General features: G+C 38.8%; 1 pseudogene; it reads left to right on the top strand.

Annotated features, from left to right (window-relative positions):
• LOC138154974 (small ribosomal subunit protein uS19 pseudogene) overlaps window positions 1–6,583 on the top strand; it is a 17,932-nt pseudogene that overhangs the window by 435 nt on the left and 10,914 nt on the right.

Genomic DNA, 6,583 nt, shown 5'->3' on the forward strand with positions numbered 1-6,583 from the left:
CCACCTTGGCCTTAGAAGACCAGCTTGGACTTAGGAGACCACCTTGGGTTTAGGAGACCACTTTGAACTTAGGAGAGCACCTTGGATTTAGAAGACCACCTTAGGTTTTTGTTTCCCCAGAGCTACAACCTGATACACTGAACTACTGTCAAGAAACCCAACTTTTGGTCCTAGTCCTTTCACCAACTAGGTGGGTGACTTTACATAAGTTATTTCAATTCTTTTGGTCTCAGTTTTCCTATCCACAAAATAAGAGATTTGGGCTAGATGATTTCCAAGCTCTAACATTTTGTTTCTTACACTCTAAAGGCCTTTCCATGAGAGTCAATGTTCTATAGTGATTGAGAGTTTACAAGTGGCTAAGTGACGTAGCAGATTGAGCACCAAGTCTGGAGTGAAGGAAGAGAAATCTTCCCGAGTTCAAATCCAGCCTCAGACACTTACTAGCATAACCTTCTTTACTCATTCTTTACCTTACTTTAACTCTCTTTGCCTCCATTTCCTCATCTGTAAAGTGAGTTGTAGAAGGAAATGACAAACCATTCCAGTATCTCTGCCAAGAAAACCCCAAATGGGGTCACCAAGAGTCAGACATGATTGAACAACAACCTTGAGATCCTTCTACCTCTAACAGCCTATGTTCTAAGGACCCTTTCTAGCTTGATATCCTACGTTCTATATACCTTATGATTCCTTCCAGCTTTGATAGTTTATGGGTTTGGGGGGGAGGGGGTTTGGAGACAATTTGGGGTTAAATGACTTGCCCAGGGTCACACAACTGGTAAGTATTTGAGTTCAAGTCAAAGGCCAGTGCAATATACACTGTGCCACCTTGCTGCCCCTTCTGATATTCTGTGTTATAAGGATCTTTCTAGCATGGCCAGGTCATGTTCTATTTCCAGGGGCCTTTCTGGATCTTGAAAATTCATGTTCTATAGATTAAGATTCCTCCCAGCTCTGACTTTTTATGTTCTAAGGATATTTCCATCTCTGACATTCTATGTCCTGTGTTATAAAGGCCTTTCTACCTCTGACAGTCTTGGTCTTAAGGTTCCTCCCAGCTCTAAAAGGAGAACAGGCAGTCCAGATTAAGGAGGAAGTATGAATAAAGGTGAAGGGAAAACCAGTGCATGTTTAGGCATTGTGGGTTTAGGACTAGAAGCCACTTCTTAACTCTTGTTCTCTCTCCTCTACTCCAAAGTCTTTCCTGTGATTCCGCGCTCCCAGCCCCTAATCTCTACTTGTGACTAGAGGGAGTTTTTCAGCCTGGCTTCCTCCCTTGTTCTTGTCCTGCCTCCTCCCAGGAGAGGGGGATGCCTGCCAGCTCTGAGGTTGGGAAGCCTTTGGGTAAACACAATTCTTTGCATCATACTATGGTGATCGTAACCATGAGTAACAGTGTCTCTCAAGGATTCCCAGGGATGATACCTGGAGAGTGGATACAGCATCACGGAGGGGAAAAGGGAGGCATCACAGACCATCCAGTGCACCCTCTTTGATTACAGATGAGGAAATGAAGACTTGCCCAAGGTCACACAAAGTGTAAGAGGCAAGATTTGATTCCAAGTCCTCTGCCAATGTTCATTCTACCTTACCACCTGCTTGCCTCAGGGGTAAAGACCCAGGGGGGACTGCTAGAGCCAACTTGTACTGCTTCACCAGTGTTAAATTTTCAGTTTCCCTACAAACAGTTATACCTAGGAAATAGGCAAGTGCTAGAAATCCAAACTAGATTTATTGTTTTGTTGATTGTCTAGCCCTAAGAAAGTGATGGAGAAAATGTTGATAATGTATATTAAACTTAAAAGTGTGACAAGTATACATTTCATCCCCCCACCACCCCTGCCCAGAAAGCCAGTTGTTAAACATTATCTAGGACACCTGCATTGGAAGACCTATGGGATCATAAGGTCTCCAGTTGGCAGGAACCTGAGAGATCATCTCCCACAACCCTTTCATTTCACAGAAAAGGAATAGAGAGGTCTGAAGTGAACTGAGGTCACATAGGCTAGTAGACAGAAGAGATGGGACTCAAACATGGGTCTTCTTACTCCAAATCCAGTGTCTTCGTGCAACATCACGTAGGATGCACCAATCTGCACAAGAAAGTGGGTTTACTGATGTAAGGTACAGGGAATTTGCATAAAATTTTATATGGAAATACATGGTGAAAAGATGACCAGATCTGCTGAGTCTGGTAGTGAGTGACCTAACCTAGATAAGTATATGTGTGTGTGTATGTATGTGTATATGTATGTCCTATAATTTATATATAATATTGTGTATTCTATAATTTATATATTATATAGTCCATAACTTATATATAATATATTCTATAATTTATATATGGTATTATATCTCATGATTTATATTTTATATATTCTATGATTTTATATATTATATATTTGGTAATATATAATATATATTTTATAATTTATATATTATATAGACTATAATTTATATAGAATATATTATATAATTTATATATTATATTAAATGATTTATGGATAATACATTCTATAACATATATAATGTTATGTATTCTATGATTTACATAATATTATATATTCTATACTTTATATATACATATTTTAAAAATAGAATTGCCTAGAAAGAGTACCTAGTGTTTAGTTGCATACCCCGCGGCAGGGCAGGGGTGGGGGGGGAGGCATACCAAATAAAAATAAAAAAAATAACCCAGTTAGGTTCATGGATGTCTCCATCCAGATCAGGTCCATCATTGAATATAAGATGCCTGCAGAGTCTTTCTTCTCTTTCACTCTTTTCTCAGAGTCTCCACTAGGATGCTCATGTCTGATTTAGCGACCTCCATTTCTATTTGTGTTTGATACCACTCTTCCATAAGAATTCTTTCCTGACCCTGTAATGCTTTCCCTTTCAATCTACCTTCTAGACAATTTATTATTTTTGTATTTCATCTCCTTATACTTATTTGAGGAGTGGCTAGGTGGTGCATTGAATAGAGCACCAGCCTTGGAGTCAGGAGGACCTGAGTTCAAATCCAGCCTCAGACACTTAACACTTACTAGCTGTGTGTCCTTGGGCAAGTCACTTTAACTCCAATTGCCCAGGCCTCCAAAAAAAAAGCAAAAAAAAAACCCCTAAAACATTAAACTTATTCTGTATGAACTTATATATGTCCCTGCTGTCTCCCTCATTAGAATTTAAACTCCTTTTGAGTATGAATTGTCTCATTTATTGTTTTTGTATCCCCAACACTCCTAACAGTGCCTGGTACATAGTAGAATTTTTTTTCAGAGGCAATCAGGGTTGTGACTCACCCAGGGTCATGCATCTAGTAAGTTTCTGATGCTGGATTTGAACTCAGGTCCTCCTGACTCCAGGCCTGGTGCTCTATCCACTGTGCCACCTAATTTCCCCTGGATTTTAAAAAATATTTTTTAATTTATTGAATGGATGAGATTGCAAATGTATTAAAGTATTGGAGTTGGACTCCCAAGGTTTTAATGAAGACAAATTAATGACAGTTTTTAAAATGCTGACATTTATTATATGCTATGGATTATATGGTATAAATAAATATAAAACATAGTTCATGCCCCACTTCCCTGGGAGCCAAGGGTCTCTATAACTCTTTCTCTTGCTCCTCATGGCCTTCATTCATTCATTAAACAAAAATTTATTAGGTGCTTACTTTATGCAAAAGGAGGCAGCTAGGTGGCACAGTGGATAGATTGTTGGGGATGGAGTCAGAAAGACTCATCTTTATGTCTTCAAATCTAGCCCCAGACATTTACTAGCTGTGTGACCCTGGGCAATTCACTTAACTGTGTTTCAGTTTCCTCATCTGTGAAATAAGCTGAAGGAAATGGCAAACCACTCCAGCATCTCTGCCAAGAAAATCCCAAATGCAATCACAAAGAATTGAACCCAACTGAAAAAAAATGACTAAATGCAAAATATATGTGTGTGTGCGCGCGCGCGTGTGTGTGCGCGCATGCGTACAAAGAACTTCACTAAGCCCTGGGAGATACTCAGAATTTAGATTAGACATTACTTGATGCATTTTTGAAGTATGGGGGAGAGCTCTCAAACATAGAAAACTAAAATATGCAATGCATAAGAAATGTATTGGCAAGGTTGGAATAAAATGTATTTTGAGACACCAAGGGATGTCTGTTATTCCCTGGTGGGACTGGGTAGGGAGAGGGGTAAGTGGGATCTAGGAGAGTTTCCTAGAGGAAGTGACAGGCTAATTGATATTTAAAGGAGGAACAAGGATTCCACAGGTGAGGAAGGGGAAGGAGGCCATTTTAGGCATAGAGAACAGGAATGGCAATAATTCAAAGGCAAGATGGTCCATGGAGTGTTCTGGAGGCAGTGATATGTCTGATTTGTAACTAAGAGTCCGAATTACAGAATAACACAAAATAAGACTAAAAAGAAATCAGGAAACAACAAAATCTCAGAGCCCTTCTAGTATACCTTCCCTGTGACTTTGCCCTCCAAACTTCTGGACATCTCCATCTGACCTGCTATTATACACTAAGGACTCCTGGTCTTGTCATCTAACCTGCCACTACACCCCAAGGACCATCTAACTTTTGATCCTCTCTGAAGTTGAACCTTCCTAGAAAAAAAAGAAACAAATATTTATTAAGCACCTACTATGTGCCAGTAACTGTGCTAAGTGCTTTACAAATATTATCTCATTTGAAGTTCAGAACATCCCTGAGATACAGGTACTGTAATTGTCCACATTTTATAGTTAAGGAAACTGACACAGACAGAGGTCAAGTGACTTGCCCAGGCTCTCATAGCTACTAAGTATATGTGTGTGTGTGTGTTACATATTGTCTCCCTCATTAGATTGTAAACTCTTTGAGGGCAGGGATTGTTTTTATCTTTTGGGGTTTTTTTGTATCTCTAGTGCTTAGCATAGTACCTGGGACATAGTAGGTAGTTAATAAATGTTTATTGAAGTGTCTGAGGTCACATTTGAACTCAGGTCTTCCTGATTTCATGTTCAAGCTCTATCCAGTAGACCACCCAGTTACTTATATAGTCTTCTTCCTAATTAGAATGTGAACTCCTTAAGAATCAGGGATTGACTTGCTTTTCTATTTTTGTTCTCAGTTATGAGCACAATGTTTGGTACAAGATTAGAACTTAATATATACTTTTCTGTTCCATTCATGACAATCCTTCAAATGCCTGGAAACCTTCTCATCCCCATGTTTTCTCTTCTCTAGAGTTGTCTACCAATCCTCCCATGGCATGGACTTGATCGAACTCATTTACCAACCTTCCCACTTCCCTCTGGACATGCTCCAGGTTATTAACATCCTTTCCTAAACGCATTGCCCGGAACTGATCATGATACTCCAGAGGAGGCCCTGGGGAGACTATCACCTCCTTAAGACTGGACAATAGTGCTCTCTCAATGCAGGCTTAGATAACACTCCCTTGCTTTTTTTTTTTTTTACTTAGGTACTTATTACCTATGTGACCTTGGACAAGCTGAGCCTCAGTTTCCTTAACTGAAAAATTAGGAAGCTGGAAGACATGTTATATAAAGCTCTTCCAGCTCTGAAACTCCTGCTAAACTTTTCATCCTGTGGAAGCATATGGAACTCTAAGTATTCAGCTGTATTATAAAAATATTTTAAACAATAGTAGGATAGTCTCCCAATCCAACCTCCCACTACTTATCAGATATCTGACAAATTAATAAACACATGCATACATACATACACGCACACATACATACATGCACACACAAAAATACATGCATACATACCTCAATAAATGCTTATAAATGTGAGTTGAAGTCTCTGGTCTCATTAATCAAAGAGTTCTAGTCAAAATTTCAGGGAGCTTAGAGTTTATCTTGTTCTTGGTGACCAAACTAAAGGTAGAAACATCTATTTAATAAGGTTAAGAGAGATATATTTAGACCTAAGAGATAATAGATTAATGAGTACTAATAGGTTTCTAGAAGATGTTATCTCCTGCATTTAAATTACTTTTATTCTGTTTGGTAAATCAGAAACCCTAAAGTTAAACTACATTTTGCCAAGAAATTTTATCTTTTGTTTCAAAATGGGAACAAAATGGAAATTGGAAGTTGCTTGAGGGAGAGAAGGAATTCTGATTAGCAGAATGAAGTCTGGACTATAAGAGCCTCCCTCCAAGCAAAAATGCTAGTGTGGTAATAAATTAGCTCTGACAGATCTTGGCTAAAATGCAGGGTAGAGATTGTTTTCTTCCACAGACCTCAAGGGTGTACTCTCTTCTCCTCTTTGATTATCCCTATCGACCCCACCTAGGGTGTTTCTGTTCTCTGACTGTCATCCAGATCTCCTTATCTTCATTGGATTTGGACCTTGAAGGAAACTTAGAGGTCAATGAGGCCAGCCTGATTATTTTTAAAGAATAAGAAAGTATGAACCAAAGATCACATGGTAAAAATGGTAAAAAACTAGGACTTTAACTCAAGTCTTCTGATTTCTTTCTTTCCTTCTTTCCTGCTTGCTTGCTTTCTTTCCTGCTTGCTTTCTTCCTTCCTTCCTTCCTTTCTTTCTTTCTTTCTTTCTTTCTT

This window comes from Petaurus breviceps, unplaced genomic scaffold (assembly GCF_028583685.1).
Source record: "Petaurus breviceps papuanus isolate PSGF00001 unplaced genomic scaffold, PetGlider_PUasm1.0 108, whole genome shotgun sequence".
NCBI lineage: Eukaryota > Metazoa > Chordata > Mammalia > Diprotodontia > Petauridae > Petaurus > Petaurus breviceps.